This window comes from Lepidothrix coronata, unplaced genomic scaffold (genome assembly GCF_001604755.1).
Source record: "Lepidothrix coronata isolate B3197 unplaced genomic scaffold, Lepidothrix_coronata-1.0 Scaffold376, whole genome shotgun sequence".
Classification (NCBI taxonomy): Eukaryota; Metazoa; Chordata; class Aves; order Passeriformes; family Pipridae; genus Lepidothrix; species Lepidothrix coronata.
This window is the reverse complement of record NW_016690556.1, coordinates 34,425-51,636: the sequence shown is the minus strand read 5'-3', so window position 1 is coordinate 51,636 and position 17,212 is coordinate 34,425.

Here is a 17,212-nt window from a genome sequence, read left to right as displayed (position 1 = left end):
AGCTGGGGGGGCTCAGCCTGGAGAGGAGGAGGCTCAGGGGGGACCTTCTCACTCTCTGCAACTCCCTGACAGGAGGGGGGAGCCGGGGGGGGGTCGGGCTCTGCTCCCAGGAACCAGCAGTAGGACAAGAGGGCACAGCCTTGAGCTGCACCAGGGCAGGTTTAGGTTGGACATTGGGAAGTTCTTCCCAGAGAGAGGGATCAGCCCTTGGAATGGGCTGCCCAGGGAGGGGGTGCAGTCCCCGTCCCTGGAGGGGTTTGAGCAGAGCCTGGATGTGGCATCAGTGCCATGGTCTGGGTGACAAGGTGGGGTTGGGTCATGGGTTGGACTGGATGATCTCAGAGGTCTTTTCCAACCTGGTTGATTCTGTGATTCTGTGGTTTCAAAGGGCCAGGTTGCTCATGCAGGGCTGGGGGTTGAAACTCTGGGTCCAGCAAAGCCCAAAGCAGGGCTTGGAGGAACTGGAGCAGGGATTTTTTGAGCGCAGAGCTTGGCTCGAAGCCCTGGAGATATTTGGGCAATGACATGTCCTGTGGGCCTCCAGCTCAGCAGGAGGCAGTCTGGGGCCATGAGAAACCCCAGCCAGGAGCAGAGGTACCTCAGCCAGGAGCAGAGGCACATGGGGCCAGCAGTGCCCAGTGGCAGGAATGCTGTGCTTGGGGCACTGTGTCACTTCTCAGGATGGCAGAGCAGCCCAGTTGCTGATCAGTGGAGCTGTCTGGGAATGTTTTCCTGTGCTAAGGAGGATTTAATGACAAAATGAAAACAAACAGTACGAATTTTCCACTTGGAGAGATCCTTTTCACTCAAAGGCAAAGTCTTCTCTTCTCTTGCCTGATCAGGTTTTTGATGTGAAGTGGATATTTTCCAGTTGGAGTTTCTCATCTTGTCAAAAAGTCAAGAGCTCTGAAAAGCAGATTTATTCCAGCAAAATAGTTTCAGGCTCAAGCTTTTTTCCTCCCAGCTCTCTTTCAGACAGCTCAACTCATTATTGCTGTTGAGGTTGGATGCCTCCTGATCTGAATGCCTTCACACAAAAACCTTTTTTCCATGATCAGAGACTGGGATTTTAGTTAAAGCAGAAAAAGCATAAAGCAGAAGAGTCTCCATCCTCAATTATAAAAAATCTGCCCAGGCACTCCTGAGGTACCTGCTGCTGGCCCTGCTGGGAGGAGACAGGTTGGAGGAGAGGATCTCCAGAGGCAGCTCCAGCCTCAGCAGTTCTGTGAACCACTGCACATAAAGCAACGAGCTTTGATTAGGGGCTGCCCTGTGGAAGGGAAGTGTTGGAAGCCACAGAGGCTTGACCTCTTGCTCAGTGAAATTCCTTCTGGCCGCTGCTGGAGATAGTGGTTTGCAAGCACAGCTCCTTCATGGAGCTTCCAAAACAGTCTGGGAAAAGTGGAGTGTTGTGCTGCAGGGTTGGGGTCTGTTGGGGTCTGTGCAAGTCCTTGTCCAAATTCCTTCCAGGCTGGGTAGGCAGGGAAGAGAGGAGAAAGCCTGGCTGAAAGCTTTGCCTCCTGCTCCCCATCACGGAGGTGTGGAGAAGCTGATTTTCGTGGCTGTCTCAGCCTTCCAGGAAATCCATGGAAGAGCAGCTTCATCCCTTAGTTGTCACTTGCTCGAACCTGCCCAGGTACCTGAGATTCCTTCCTCTCTGAGATGGATTTCTATCCCAGTGCCTTGCCCAGCAGGCAGGTCACTTGCTGCAGCTCAGCCCTGGGGGGTGCCAGGCTGTGGTGGGACCACAGACCCCTTCAGTGCCATGTCCTGATGTGACAACAGCAGCCAACACTGCTGAGGGGCTGTGAGTGACTGACAGGATGGAAGTGTCCCCTTGAGGGACAGCTGGCCCCTCTAGGAAGGAGCAGGTGTCACCCTGCCTCTCAGGCCAGGCTGCTGGGTGAGGAGGGACACGTTTTCTGTGAGGCCTTTTGATGTGGTCTCTGTCCAGCTTCCAAGTGAGAAGCCGTTCCCAGACAGAAATGGGGATGTCCAGTCGAATGGATATTGGAGAGGGTTTCTCCAGCAGCTGCTCACAAGCTGGGAGTGGGGACTTGCCAGAGCAGTGTTTGAGTTGCTGATGAAGCACACAGTGGGAACGCTTTGGGCTCTCCTCAGCAAGCTCCGAGTGTTCAACCAGCTGAACCCCCCGGGGTTATCAGGCTGAGTTTGGAGTCTGGGTCTGAGCCACCCTGGGAGTCTCCCCCATCCTTTCTGGATTGCTGCACGTGTTCTGTCCCTTGTGTTTACTGAGTCATGTTATAGAATGTCTTGGTAAAGGAGAAATATGTGGCTCCCCTGACTCATCTACTTCCTCTCTGTGAAACCCTGTGGGGATCACAGACACCAAAATAGGGAGGGAGGAAAAGCGGGAACCCAGAGCTTCCTTCTTGTTCCTGTGTGGTGCAGGAGCAGCCAGAAGCCCAGCAATGCTCAAATTAACACTGTGTCTGTTTTACATGTCAAACAGGCACCACCTGACAGCTGGATGGACCCCTTGGCAGTGCTGGGTCCTTCTGGGCTGGGCTCCACAGATGTGTGGGTACATGTGATCCCAGCCAAGAGCTTTTTCACAGGAAAAGTGATCTGAATTCCACGGGGCAGATGGAGCCAACTGTGGTTGTGGCACTGGGTGACTGGGGGAGCATCAGTGGAAATGACTCTTCAGCAGTTCATGCTGGCTGCCAGCAGGATCTTGCCTATCAAGCTCAGTTTGCTGCAGAGGCTAATAGCCCAGTAATTAAGGTAAACCAAATATTAACTGGGAGCTGTGCCTGTAACTTAAATCAGATAGCTCTACTTTTGATGTGAGGCTCGATTGGAAAACCTTATGCTTAATTTGTGTTGCATTAGCCTGGTGGCAGCTGGTTTTGTGGGCTGAGCCTGAGCCAGATCTGCTGCTGTCATAAAGCTCTGGCTCTGCTAACACGGTGCTGATTTATGCTGGGTGAGGATCTGGGCCAAGTCTCCTTGTTGTGTTGCTGTAACCTGCATTGTTCAGGCATTTGCTGGGCTGTTTGAGGACAACCCAACAGTAAGGAGGATGTGAGGAAGGAGAAAACACTCTTTTACTTCCTGTTGGTCCGTGGGTTTAATTTTTATTGTGCTATAGATAGACCTGACTGTAAATGAGTCAGATTTGTGCCTGGATTTGAGGTTTTCGTTGTGCTTCAGCATCTCTCTGTACCTGAATTTGTATTAAATGTGGGAGAAGGTGCCTGTCTTCATATCCAAAATGTGCTGAATTTTTACACAGGGATGCTCTGGGTGGGCAGTTCCCAGGGAAGGAGGCAGGGAGCAGCACTGGGTGTCCCAGGCTTGTTGCTCTCCACCCCAGCAACTTCATCACTCCCATTTGCTACCTGAGAACCACAGGCTGATGTCAGGTCTACTTCTGCCCCAGACCCCCCTTGTTCAGCCTGTTCTCTTCCTGGCAGCCCCTTCAGGGCTGGACTGTGCAGGGCCACGGGCGAGCTGGAGGTTTGCAAACATCCCTCTGAACTGGGGGCTGAGCTGTTTCTCTGGCTGAGGGTGGACTTCAGGGGGTCCTCCCAGTCTTCAGCCTCATCCCAGCTTTATGCTCAGCCTCTGGATTTGGAGCATCACCCCTGAGGTTGTCCCATCCCCGTGGCTCTGCTCCGTGTGGAACTCGTGGTGTGGAGGTAGGGAGTGGGTTGGTTCCACGTGGGTTGGGTGCATGGCCCCATCCATGTGCTGCTGGGTGATGGGACTCAGTGGGCTGCTGCCCAGTGTTCTGGCCATGGTGACTGAGATCCCAGCCTGGGAGGTGCTGATCTCTCCCTGGATTTTGGGTTTGGCCTTGCCTTGTGTCGAGTTTTCCCTGGGGCTTCACGGCCATGGAGAAAGGACAAGTGATGTGTTGTGAGGGGGAAGCCCTGGCCAAGAACATCCCCTTTCCCTTGTGTTTAAGTCCTTAACCTGAGTGCAGTGCCCTCACAGCACTTTCCTTCTGTGGGAATAATATGAACTTTTGACTCTCTGACTAATCCTCAGAGCTGCTGTCCCTGCCTGTGCTGCCAACCTGCTCTTGCTCCCTTCAGGTCTGCGATTTCATCTCATCCCAAATCCAGTCCCTCCTCTCTGCAGGGTGTGTTTTAACTGTCAGCACTGTGTTTTTTACTGCTTGTATGAGTACTGGAGGTGTTGGAGCTGTGTCAGTGCCTGGGAGAACACTGCAGGTGACTGCATGTTACAGCCTCCCTGAAGCCAACTCCTTGTGCTTGTGATCCCTGTGCAAGAGGAGCCTGGGAATGTGGCTGTGACAGCAGGAAGCTCAGTGTTTGCTGCCTAAATATTGATCTGGTTACTTCTGCTTTGTAGAAGAAATTGTTCCCTGTGATGGTGGGGAGGCCCTGGCACAGGTTGCCCAGAGAAGCTGTGGCTGCCCCTGGATCCCTGGAAGTGTCCAAGGCCAGGTTGGACGGGGCTTGGAGTAACCTGGGCTGGTGGAAGGTGTCCCTGCCCATGGCAGGGGGTGGAACTAGGTGGTCTTTAAGGTCCTTTCCAACCCAAACCATTCTGGGATTCCATGATTCTACTTGGGAAAGGTTGGAAAGAGCCTGTACTGCTGGTTTAGAGCTGCTGGGGTCTTGCACACAAGCTGTGCTTGGGGTAGACCCCCTTGGTGGGACAGGACCCTTGTCTGTGCTCTGCTCCAACTCCAAGACTTGGAGCATCACCACTGAGGTGCTTGTGAGCCCTGTGCAAGGGACAGTGTGTCTGCTGGAGAAATAAGGATGGAAAGTGCTCCATTGAACTGGTCACCTTGAAGTGAAAACTGACTGTTCTTCCAGGGACATACTGGATAATATCTTAGGAAAATGATTCCTGGGGAAATGGTCAATTTGGTCAATGGTCAAAGTGGTCAATGCTTGCTCTTCAGTAGCACTAAGATTCTACTTAGCTCTGATTTTCCCCACCAGAAGCTGAAGAAGAACAGGGTGATGCTGAACCAAGAAGGCTTGTAATGACTTCCATCAGCTTGTTGCTGATTAAGGAAAATTAGGGTGAAATTTGGGGCTGGGGAGCGGGGAGATGAACAGCTTTCCCTGGAAAGCTTTCCAAGGCATGGCCTTTGGATGTCACAAATAAGGCACCCCTTGGGAGTGGTCCCAGGGTGGCCTTGGTCTCCAGTGTGTACCTTGTCACCATGTGTCTGGATGCTCTCCCTGCCCTGGCACCACTGGGTTACCAGCCAGAGCACCTGGGGAAGTGCCATGGCATTCCTGGGGGATTAATTGGGAGACAACACGAGAAAGCACAGCCCCACATGACTGGAAAGGCACAAACACTGGGATTTATGGTGTGTTTTCCTGCAGACCCACCGCAGGGGTGTCCCGTGCCTGTGTTAGAGGAGGACACAAGTGCAGGGGAACTATGGAAGCTCCAACTCTGCATGTTGATCTGCACATAGGGAGCAACATCCCTGACTCCTCTGGGAAGGTTTCCATGGGTGAAATTCCATGGGTGAGTGAGCTTTCAGGAAGATCCAGCTCACAGCAAGGTTTGCTGCCTTGCTTAGTCAGTGGGAGTCTTGCAAGAGTCACTAAAAACAGAAGCTGCACTAAAATAACTCCCCAGGCCAGCTCATTTCCAGGGAAAATCCTGCTGAGTCACCAAGTGTAGCTCAAGCTACATGTGCTTATTCATAAACACATGAGGTATCCTGGCTCCTCCTCACTGTGGAGTGGAGCATCCATAGGGCTTCCAAGGGGGATGCTCTGGCTGGGATTCCATGTACATGGCTCTGCTGCACCGGGTTCATTTTTATTAGCAGGGTGTTTACAAACATCAGAATTGAAGTGGGGGTATGAGAGACCCCAGTGGATAACAGGATTAGCAGTGGGGTGATTTTAACACAGCCTGAGCCCCCAGACTGCTGGGGTTGGAGTCAGTCAGGGGAGAGATGAGGGGAGGGAGGTTGGGAGTGCAGCTGGGGAGGAGGCTTGTGTGGGCCAGATTTGTCCCCTTGGCCTCAGGACATGCCTGTCTGAGCTGGGCTGTGATGGTGGTGGCTCTTCCCTGGGGGAGCTGGGTGCTGTAGGAGGGTGAGGAGCCTCTGCTGAGCTGGTGTCTCCTGAGCTGAGCCTGCTGCACTGGGCTAAGGAGCAGTGGAAAGAGACTGGAGGGAAGCCTGGATGGAGAGGAAAATGCTGAGGAGGCTGTTTTTGTAGAGGTTTTGAAGGCTTTTATGGCCATCAGTGCTTTGAGAGCTCTAGGGCAGCACTCCCTGCTTTTCCTGCTTTGCTGTGATCAGTTAAGTCTCTCCACAGCCATTCCAGGCAGCACCTCTGGAAGGTGCAGGAGAAGGTCAGAGGTGTGAGGACACGATGCTGGATACGTCCCTTCCCTGCCACAAACAGCTGTGCCTTAATCATGGAACCCCAGAATGGTTTGAGTGGGAAGGGGTATTAAAGATCATCTCATCCCACCCCCTGCCATGGGCAGGGACACCTCTCACCAGCCCAGATTGCTCCAAGCCCCGTCCAACCTGACCTTGGACACTTCCAGGGATGGGGCAGCCACAGCTTCTCTGGGCACCCTGTGCCAGGGCCTCCCCACCCTCACAGGGAACAATTTCTTCCCAATATCCCATCTAACCCTGCCCTCTGGCAGTGGGAAGCCATTCCCTGTGTCCTGTCCCTCCAGGCCCTTGTCCCAAGTCCCTCTCCAGCTCTCTTGGAGCCCCTTTAGCCCTGTGCTTTGTACAGGCTGCAGGAAATCTGTGTGCTGTGTTGCAGGGGTGCTGGATTTTGGGTTGGGGATGGATACTGTATTTGTCTCCTTCCCTAGTGAGCAGCTTATCCCAAAAAAAGTCACTGAAGGCAAATAAAACACGAGGTTATTCCTCTTTTTGGAGCTGCAAAGGGTTAACTGCTGCCTGAGCTCATAGCCCAGTGCTGTGGAAGTTGAGCAATCTGGGATTTATTAGGGAAACTCAAACTGGGAGTTAAGAATGCTCCAACCAGCAGAGAGCTTTCTTGGAGCTTTGAAACAAGTTTTCTTCAAGCAAAGCCCTGCTCTGCAGTGGCAATGCCAGGATTTCTTGCAGGGGCCTCCGGGAAGCGAAGGAGGAACAGGCGGATCTGCTCTGTCCCACCAGCCCAGCATGGAACTGCTGGTGCTGTTGTGTCTCCCTTCCCAGGCAGACAAAGAGCCCATTGTCCACCCCAGCACTGCTTCCTCCTCCACACCCCAACCCTGATCTTGTTTCTGGTGGACAACAAGGAGGTTCAGTTCTCCCTGGGGATGCACAGCGCTCCAGAGGGATCAGAGGTGTAAAACCAGCTGGGGATGTGGCCCCTGGCCAGATGCTGGGGAGCAGAAAGAGCTGCTCTGGCTTCTCAGAGGAGGTGGCTGTTCTTCACCTCTGGGATCCTTTCCAGGAGTTAAAAGTGAATGGGGGAAGCTCCAGGAGCCTGGACAGGAGGAACTGAGAGGAGACCTCACAGCTGTGTGTAACTCCCTCAGGAGGGGCAGCACCGATCCCTGCTCTCTGAGAGGAGGGACAGGACACAAGGGAACAGCTGGAGCTGTGTCAGGGGAAGTTTGGGTTGGATCTCAGCAAAAGGTTCTTCCCCCAGAGGCTGGTTGGGCACTGCCCAGGCTCCCCAGGGCAGTGGGCACAGCCCCAAGGCTGCCAGAGCTCCAGGAGGGTTTGGACAACGCTCTCAGGGACAGGGTGGGGTTGTTGGGGTGTCTGTGCAGGGCCAGGAGCTGGACTGGATGGTCCCTGTGGGTCCTTCCAGCTCAGGATATTCTATGATTTCAAGTAAAGCACGTGCTGTGCAGTGGGTGGGTGGGGGAAGGGAGGGCTGAGAGAGGCTGTTCCCAGTTCCTTGGGGAAATGGGAGCTGATGCTCAGCCCCAGCGTGGCTGGGACTTGTTATTCTCCAAAGTGCCTCCATCAGATGTGGCTGTGCATCTGTATTTTTTCTTTCCTCACTTGGAGTCTCACAGTTAACTGGGAGAATGTTCCTCTGCCAACTCCTCTGCCCGCCCTGACGGGAGGTCCTGGCACTCCCCCCGACCAGCACGTGCTGGGCTGTTCTGTGGGCACAATGCCCTGCTGTTCCCTCCTTGTGCTTGGTGGGATGACACACTTCTGCTGGCACTGGGGGGGTCATGCTGCAGGAGAATGGGGGTTTTATTTTCTGTGTCACCAGCCTTTGAACCGGGGCTGTCCTGAAACGACCTTATTGCCCTTGGCTGTGTGCTGTGCATGGGCAGGAAGGGGAAAATGTGCTGGATTTCCAAATGAACTTGGAAGACTCTGTTTCTCCCCTTGCTGCTCACTGGGTGGGGTGGGGAAGTGGCTGCAAACAGCAGGAGCTGCACTGAGTCCTGGTGTTAATGGGACTTTTATCCCATAAACTTCTTTAGGAAGAAATTGTTCCCTGTGAGGGTGGTGTGAAGCTGTGGCTGCCCCATCCCTGGAAGTGTCCAAGGCCAGGTTGGGCAGAGCTTGGAGCAACCTGGGCTAGTGGAAGGTGTCCCTGCCTATGGCAGGGGGTGGAATGAGAGGATCTCTAAGGTCCCTTTCAACCCAAACCAATCTGTGATTCCATGGAACTGTGGCTGCTGTGCCAGGGTTGGATTTATCCAGTATTTCACTTGCATGGAGGTGTTGCTGTCCTGCTGGTGAGGAATCTCAGCTCCCATCCCTGTTCTACCAGCACCCATGGCAGAGCCTGCCAGGGACATCATACATGGGCAGAAAGTGCCCTGGGGGTGTGAGGATCTTCAGGATGAGCAGGATGGTGGGGTCTGTGCCAAATTCTTAGTCTTTGAGGTGGCAGATGTTCACAGAGGGTCAGGTAGGAGGCAAATCCACGTGCCTTTATGAACTTGGAGAAATCCTTGTGCTTTTGGCAAGATGAGGTGGAGTAAGAGCGCTGCTGTGTTCCACAGGTGCCCTGTCCACAGCCAGATGCTGGGTTTGGGTTGGTTCAAGCCCTCTGTGGGCACTCTGGGGCACAAAACTTTGGGGGGCAAAACTGTCGTGTAACACTTCCATGAAGAAAACAGAGAGGAATCCTCAGCCCTGTTGGAAACAGCACTGATGGAGAAGCAGACATCTCCTGGTCCTTGCTGGGACAGCAGCATGGGCGTGGATGGGGAGCTGGGCAGGCCTGGAAGGTGGTGTGGGCTTGATGCCCCTCACTGGGGGAAGGTCTGGAGGTTTGTGTGGACTGATGAGTCCAAGGGAACCTGTCCTGGCTCCCAGGACACACCTGAAACCTGGTGTATCAGCTGACCTGGAGATGCTCAGCTTGGCTGTGGAGCTGCTGTCCCTTCTCTGAAAGGGGACGGATTCAGCGATGGCTCCCTCCACCACCTCCAGGTGTGGGTGTAGCTGTGGGTCCTGGTCCTGAGGGGAGGCACCTCCAGGCTCTGCCCCTCCATCTGCTGCAAGCAGGGAGGGGGTTCTGGGGGTGTAAAGGGTTTGGGGGGCTGTGGCAGCAGCAGGGCAGGAGGTGGATGTGGAGTCACACGTGAACATCTCGTCCTTTCCATCCTACTGGAATTGGACTGTGGGGCCACTGCGTCTCCCAGGGGAAAAAATGCCCAGGAATTCCACAGACTCTTCAATCTCATTTCTGTTTTACAGTGAGACAAAAAGGGTGCCTTTGTGTGAGGGCTGAAAGGAACTGCCCAGTCCCACAGCCTTCCCGAAAGCTTAATGTCAACTATTTGCCTCCTTGTGTTTTCACATAATCAAGCACTTTTAGCTGAATTTCTGTGCTCTGGCTGCTCCCCCAGATGGGTGTCCCCCTGTTCCACAGCACCCATGGGATGGACAAACTGTCCCTGTCAACCACCTCCCAGCAGAGATGCTGGGATATCTGGGGGATACCAGCCAGAGACCAGCAGGAAAGGTGACTAAAGCCAGGCTGAGAGACAAACCAGCAGCTTGAGCTGCTTTTAATTTGAGCCAGTGCTGCTTTTCTGATAGCAGGGGCAAGCTTGTGCTTATAGATCTGGTGTCTCATCCCTGTTTACACCAGCCTGGCCCAGTATCTCTTGCTGGGGCATCACCCATCCCACCCTGGGGTCAGATGTTCCCCTGGTTTAAAGTGACTGTCAAATTAACAGCGGCAGCTGAGAAACAACCCCTTCTATTTTGGTTGCTGTTTGCATGTGCACACTGGAGCGTCTCGGGTGTAGCACCAGAGGTTTCTGTCCTGGACTCCACCTTCTATTTGTTTTTTTTTTCTTTTTACCATGTTCTCTTCCCCTTTATGAGAAGAAAAACTGGAAGTGAAAGAAGGACTAATGTTGTGTCTGCAGAGAACACAGCTGGACTAAAAATGCCAGCAGCATTCACTGAGCTGGGCTGCTCCCTGTCCTGTTCTGTGCCAGGAAACCTGAGCTGTCACCAGGAGCATTGTCAAACATGTCCCATGAAAAAAAAAAACCAAAATCAAACCCAAAATAACCGGGGGGGTGCAGTGCCTGCAAACTGCTGCTGCTGGGGAAACGCTCGTGGTTTTTTCTCATGTTCCTCAGGCAGTTTTCAAAACTCAGGGTTGGAAAGTGGATCCTGGGGTGGCTGAGGTAGTGGTGGGGATCCACATGGATTCATTCCTCACTTCAGCACCCATTTAGAAGTATTTGGCCTGGGACAGGATCGTGGCTAATGAACCATCGTAGTTCACCCCATGGTTCAATGTCCAGTGGATCCAAAGCCCCTGGAAGGGAATGGATGGGCACTTGTCAACTCCACCTGATGCTGGATCAAGTCCACCCTGGAATAAACAGAAATAAACCACTTGTCAAGCTATTTGTTTCTCCTACTGGCTTTTCACTGTGGCCTCAGCACCTAGACAAGGTTTTTCACCTTGCCTGGAATCTGTTATGGGATCCTGACTTCCCAAATCTGTCTTGCTGCCTCTTCTGTTCGTCCATTCCTTCTCCTGCCCTTTTCACAGCCTGTGATCATCTCTTTCCATCTTTATCACAGCCTCCAATTCACATGGATGGGGAGGAGTTTGGGTTGGAAGCAGCTCATGGAGAACTTCAAACAGTAAAATCAGATGAATGAATAAAGGGGATTTTTGTTGCTCTTATCCTTTCATCAGCTTTATTTCATTCCCAGCAGTTGAACTTGCAATTGCTGTTCTCTCTGGCTTCTTGCTGAGTGTCAAATTAAAATCCTGCTGAAGCTGAGAGCAAACTGCTGTTGAGCTCTATAGGACGAGGAAGGTCTGAATTTTACTTCTGGCAGAGTAGCACTTGGTTCTCTTCGTGTTGCTTAAGCTGAGAGGTTGCAAAGCCCTTGGACAGGAGCCTTGGAGGCAGGAAATTCCTCTCCTGAGGATCCCCCAGAAATGCAGGCTAACCCAAGGTTGTAAAACAGAGGGTTAAGATGTGCCCAGTAGTGCCAGTCAGGCTTCTTGGCTGCCAAGGGCGTGGGGAAGAAGGGCCACAGCTGCTGATGTCTTCCCAGTGGAGTTCAGGATTTTCTGTGCCACACTTCTGTTTGGTTGTAGGAAAAACAGATGCTTCAGTTCCAGTGAGAAATCCCATGTCAGTGGAAGATCACAGAATCATTAAGGTTGGGAAAAACCTCTAAGGTCATCAAGTCCAACCATGAACCAGCACCCCCCTGTTCACCACCCAAACCATGTCCCAGGTGACAGGGTCTCCCTCTCAAGACTCTTTCCACTGGTTTGGGTGTCCCGTGGACTGACTGTGCTGCAGCAATCTGGGTGCCCAGAGCTGCTGGGGAGGGGTGTGTTCCTTGGTTACCATGTCCAGAGTGAGCCCCATGTGGAATCCTCTCCACCCCAGCCTGTGGAGATGTCAGTTCTTGCAGGCCTGTGTACCCCAGCCAAGAATATGGGAACCACATGTCCAAAGCCCAGGGACTGGGAAGCAGAGGCTGGGGGCCCAGAGCCCGACAGCAGGGGCTGGCTTAGAAACAAGTTAGAGAACAGAGGGGGGGGGAAAGAGTTAGTTCTAATTATCTTGGACTTTAAAAAACTGAAAATAAAAGCTTATTATTTCACAGAGTCCCCTCTGCAACATGTAATTTCATTTCCCTCTATTTGCTTTTACTGCTTGCTCTGGGCACTGTCAGAACAACTTGATTTATAAGCGACAGCTTTGGCTGTTTTTCAGGCGAGTCTCTCTAAATATAAGAGTGTGAAAACTGTCCCAGTGCCAGCAACTCTCTGCAAATTCAAACTCACATGAGTTGTAGCATGAAGCAAAGTGCTGGGTGCTTTATGTCTCTCATAAAAAGCAACCCTCCCTTCTTCCTCTGGGGAGATTTTTTTCCTTTTATTACAGGGAATATCTCAAACTGCAGTTGGAGAAAATAAAAACAAAATCAGCAGTGGTCGTTACCTTGCTATTGCCCTGCTACTGCTTCCCTTGTGTGCTATCAGTGGAGAGTTGTAGATCAGGAGGGAGATGTTTATTGACCAAGGCTTTTAGCAACAGGGCTTTGTCTCCAGTTTCCTCCTCATCATGGAGAGGTAAAAGAAAGGAATAAAATGAGGCTTAATGCAATGGCAGGTATATAACACAGCCATGAATTGATAATTACATCTGAAATTTGGGGACAGCCTGAACAGGACTTAGCATGTGCTTAATGTTCTGGTTAATAAAGACAAGCTGAGTTCTCTGTGTGACAGTTCTTCTGTGTCACTTTGGAAGTGCCTGGCTTTGGTGGTGCTGTTTTGGATGTAGTCAGAGAAATTTGGACCTTTCACTGTCAATCACTAGAAGCTCAGAAGCCTTTGATGTGGGTTTAAAGTTGTCCACGTGCGTCCCCATTCTCACAGGAGCTGTAATTCTGTAATTAACTGTAAAGTTCTGGTATTGCCCATTTTTAGTGTCACAAAAGGATCATTGTTTGGGTCTTTTAAACTCTGCTTTCCAGAGTGGGCTCCTCTGGTGTCCAAACAACCTGAGTCTGATTTATAGCCTGGCTGGACAGAGCAGGCTGGAGGCTTGTGCTGCCAAACCAGTGGGAAGGGTCTCAGGTGGGTCCCTGGCTCTGGCCTGGCTGCTGCTGATCCTGCAGAGCTGGGTGGGGGTGGCAGCTTGTGGTGGACAAAGGAGGCTTTTTGATTTGATTTTTGGACTGAATCATAGAATCTCAGGAAAGTTTGGGTTGGAAGGGACCTTTAAGATCATCTCATTCCTGCCAAGGACAGGGATACCTTCCACTATCCCAGGTTGCTCCGAGCCATTTCCAGCCTGGAGCACTTCCCATTGGAGTTGATCCCTCGGTGTGGACAGCTTCAGATAGACCCCAGGCAGGGGGAGGTAATGGCAGGCAACAATCCTGTGCCTCCAGTGGGATGGAAGCCAACCCAATTCTGCTCTGGGAAGCCTTTCCCAGGACAGTCCTGGAGACAGGACTCCCTGGCAGGTGCTTCTGAGGCAGAGGAGCTCACGCTCAGTTATGCTGAGAGGATTCCCAGGGATGTTGTGGAGCCATTTCCCTTCCAGGCCAGTAGCCAAGCACAGGCTGTAAATAACAAATGGTGGCTGATGATCCCCTCTTGTTCTGCCTGGAGGTGTTGTCAACTCTGGGCTTTCCCTTGGCATCTTTGCATTCCCATCTTCAGCTCCAGTGCTGCTGTGGCATCTGGCTGTCTCCTGTCATGCCCTTGGTGGGAAGGAGTCCCTTCTGGGGTGGCCTGCCTCACATCAGGGATGTAATCCAAGGAAAGTTGATGAATCCAGACTCTGTGTGTCCTTTCCCTGGAGCTTCTTTAGTCTCTGCTGGTTTGGGAAGGGTTAGAGATAAGGTCAGAGGAGAAATATCTGGGATTTGCACCAGCCTCTGTCTCGTCACTCCAACATGGGCAACTTGGCAGACCTTGTGGACTTGTCTGATGTTCTTTGCACCCAAGCACCCACAAGTGCACAGGTAAATTCACCTCATGGGTATCCAGGCTTTATCCTGTCACCAATGTTCCCACATCATCAAATATCCATACTGGGGGTGCTGTCCATCAGGTTTTTGCCCTGTGAGATGATGCTGTAGCAACACAACTGAGCCCAAGGCTCTTTTGAAACCCCAGCCTACATGAATATCCCTGGAGTAGCAGGATTTATCCAGGATTAAACAAATGTAGGAGACATGCCTGGTGCATGCACATGTCCTTCTGTCCTGGGCCCATGAGCTCAGCCAGTGTCTTCACATCAGGAGCCCTTTGAGCTGGGAACATTTGGCTCGGTGCAGGGAAGGCTCCAAGGACAACACCAGGCATGCAGTGAGAGGAGCTGGAGCCACAGCCCAGCACCAGAACCCTTGTCCTTCCCTGCTCCACCACCTCGTTGTGCTCATTCCTTGCCTTTCCAGTGCACAGCTGGTGGTTCAGGGTGAGGGACTGAGCTGGATCTTGGTTTGCTCTGCACAACATGGGGAGAGCTCTGTTTGGTGGTGAGGAACAGGAACTTCTCCCCCACGTTGGGCTTGTGTTTGCATGGTGAGGAGCTGGGGGTGCTGTTCTGGCTCTGGCCCTCCTGGCACCGTCTCACTGGCTCTGGGTCCTGCTGGGAGGGATTTGCTGCATCTCTAGGGTATATGGAACTCCTTCCATGGGCTGTGCTTCTGCTGTTATCCCCACAGCTCAGCCCTGGGTGGCATCTGTGTGTTTATTCGTTTTACAAAGACATAAACAACGGCCTATAAAAGTGGGGAAAAAGCTCCAGATCAGCTTTTTGTGCCTCACTAAGCGTTGTTTTGTGTCTGATCCTGTTGGTTTATTACCAGGTTGCAGGGCTTTACCTCACACATGAAAACACTCAACATCAAGCTGATGGGTCCCTGTTCAGAGCAGCTCCTGGTATCCCAATTCTTCTGCTGGGGGTGGCCTGCTGTCCTTCCCAGCTCTCTGGAGAATGGGCTGAGCCAGAACTCCCCAGTCATCAGAACCACTTTGAAAATAGCCAAACTGTCCTTTAACAAGATTTTTTTAAACCCTCCTGTAGTGGTTTTACTGCCCATCAGCCTGATGAATCCAACAGTAAAACAGTGCTGCAACAAGGGTTAAAAACTCCAAACAGTGAGTCAGAACAGGCATTCCAAGAGACATGGACTATCTCAGCCTGTCAAAATAAATTCTGTTCAAGCACAGAGTGTGCCACTGTCTGAAATCTCATCATTTAAACCAAGACTATTTTTGGTTGGGCTTTCCCCCCTGCTCGGGCTGAGCGTGTGTGCACAGGGTAGGTACAGAGTTTCACTGCACTGAAACTTTTTTGGTATGGAAACTTTTTTTTTTTGTTTGTTTCCCCCTCTCCTGCGAACACGTCAGGCTGTTTCTATTCCTAGCTCGGGGAAGAGCCCGGGCTGCCCTGACCGTCCCGGTAACGCCGCTGCCGGGTGATGCTCCCAGGGGTGTCCTGGCTGGATGTGCGGACGTCTCCCGGCGGGGAGGATGGATCGCTGTTTCTGGAGAGCAGGGGGAAGGCGAGCAGACCCCGGCCCTCGGGATGCGATGGGAGCAGTTGCCGGCGGGAGCGCGGGGGGAGCGCGGGACAGCGCGGCCGCCTTCCCGCAGCGCAGGCGGGAGCACGGCTTGTGGAAAAGCACATTCCTGACGTTTCGCACACCCAGAGCCCACCTGGAGCCAGCCCTGGCACGGACAGAGGTGCAGGAGCAGTGTGGTGCACGGTCTCAGCCTTGGAAGCCTGAATCATAGAATTATAGAGTCAACCGGGTTGGAAAAGACCTCTGAGACCATCCAGTCCAACCCTTGATGCAACCTCGCCGTGGTTCCCAGCCCCTGGCACTGATGCCACATCCAGTCTCACCTTAAACACCTCCAGGGACGGTGACTCCACCCCTCCCTGGGCAGCCCATTCCAATGGCTGATCACTCTCTCTGTAAAAAATTTTTTCCTGATGGATGTGGCTCGGTGCAGACACCGCTGAAAATACAATTTCCCTCCTTCCTTCTGTCCCTACAACTTTAAAGGCTTCAGATTATCTTTTACTACAGTCTTTAAATGCTCTCATTTCTCTAAAACCCTGTCTTGGAGCTCTGAGCCTTTTGGTTTTAATTCATGGTGGGACCTTGGGAGAAACCTCATTCCCAGCTCTGACCCTGCTGTCCCCCCTCTGAGCACCCAAAGCTTTTTGGCACTTTTGAGGGGACCCCGGGTATTGCAGCTGAATATCAGAGCCCTGACAAACCCCAGTGTGCTGCTGTTTTGGGTGTTTCCCTGACATGCTCAGCTGGCTCATAAAGGACTGGCCCTCCGCAGGAGAGAAGGGCAGAATTATCCCCAGTTGAAAAACAAAATAGTGCACAGTGAGAGGTAAGGGCAAGCCTTGTGTCAGGTGAAAAGTCTGTCTCTAAAAATACTGATACCAACGACCTCATTTTCCAAGATCTGTCTGAATGCATCTTCCTTTCCTGCATGACTTTTTTTCCTGGATTTTCTGCTTTGAAGCCTCCCTTGGACAGACATCTTCCCAAGTAGGCTCAGTCTAACTGCTCCAGCCATTTCTGCCAGCCTTGTGGCTTTGTGTGTGAGGTGCAAGACTTGAGTGATGAAGGGGTTTAGGACAGAAAGATGAGACTGGGAAGGTCTTCAGTGCAGGCCTGCCTTGGCCATTGGTCAGTGCTGCAGAAACAAGAAACTGCTGATTTCCACCCCACCCCCTTTTCTTTCCCGCTGTTTCTTGGTGTAACACTGACCTCCTGCAGCTCCTCCTGTGCTCAAAGATAGAAATAAAGGCTCAAAGGCTAGAAAGTATGGACATTATCTCTGTTTCTTGCATGGCTTATTTGGATCTTGATGCAAAGTAGCTCTGGGTAGAGCACTGCTGTCCCTTAGTGCTGCCTGGCCCTCCATGGCCAGCGCTGATCCCAGCGTGGTCTTTGGCTCCAAGGAGCATCCTTGGTGTCACCCTTCTTTGTAACCCTTCCCAGAGAGGGAAGAAGCCGGGCTGGGATCTCATGGTATCTGTTTCTTGGGTTCCAGAGCTTGTGCTGCCCTCAGCCAACGTGGGGCTGCCGGGACACCTCACCCAGATCCAGCGCCCCGGGCCTGCCTACGTCACCCACACAGGGCCCCTGGTCAGGAGGCTCCTTGAGCAGGACCAGCAGAGAAAGGCTCCATCCAACCCCCCTGCACAGACAGAGCCGAACATGGAGCCTCCAGGAGATGGTCCTGAGGAGGAGCCCCAGGTGCTGAGCAGAGGCAGCAGCCCTGGG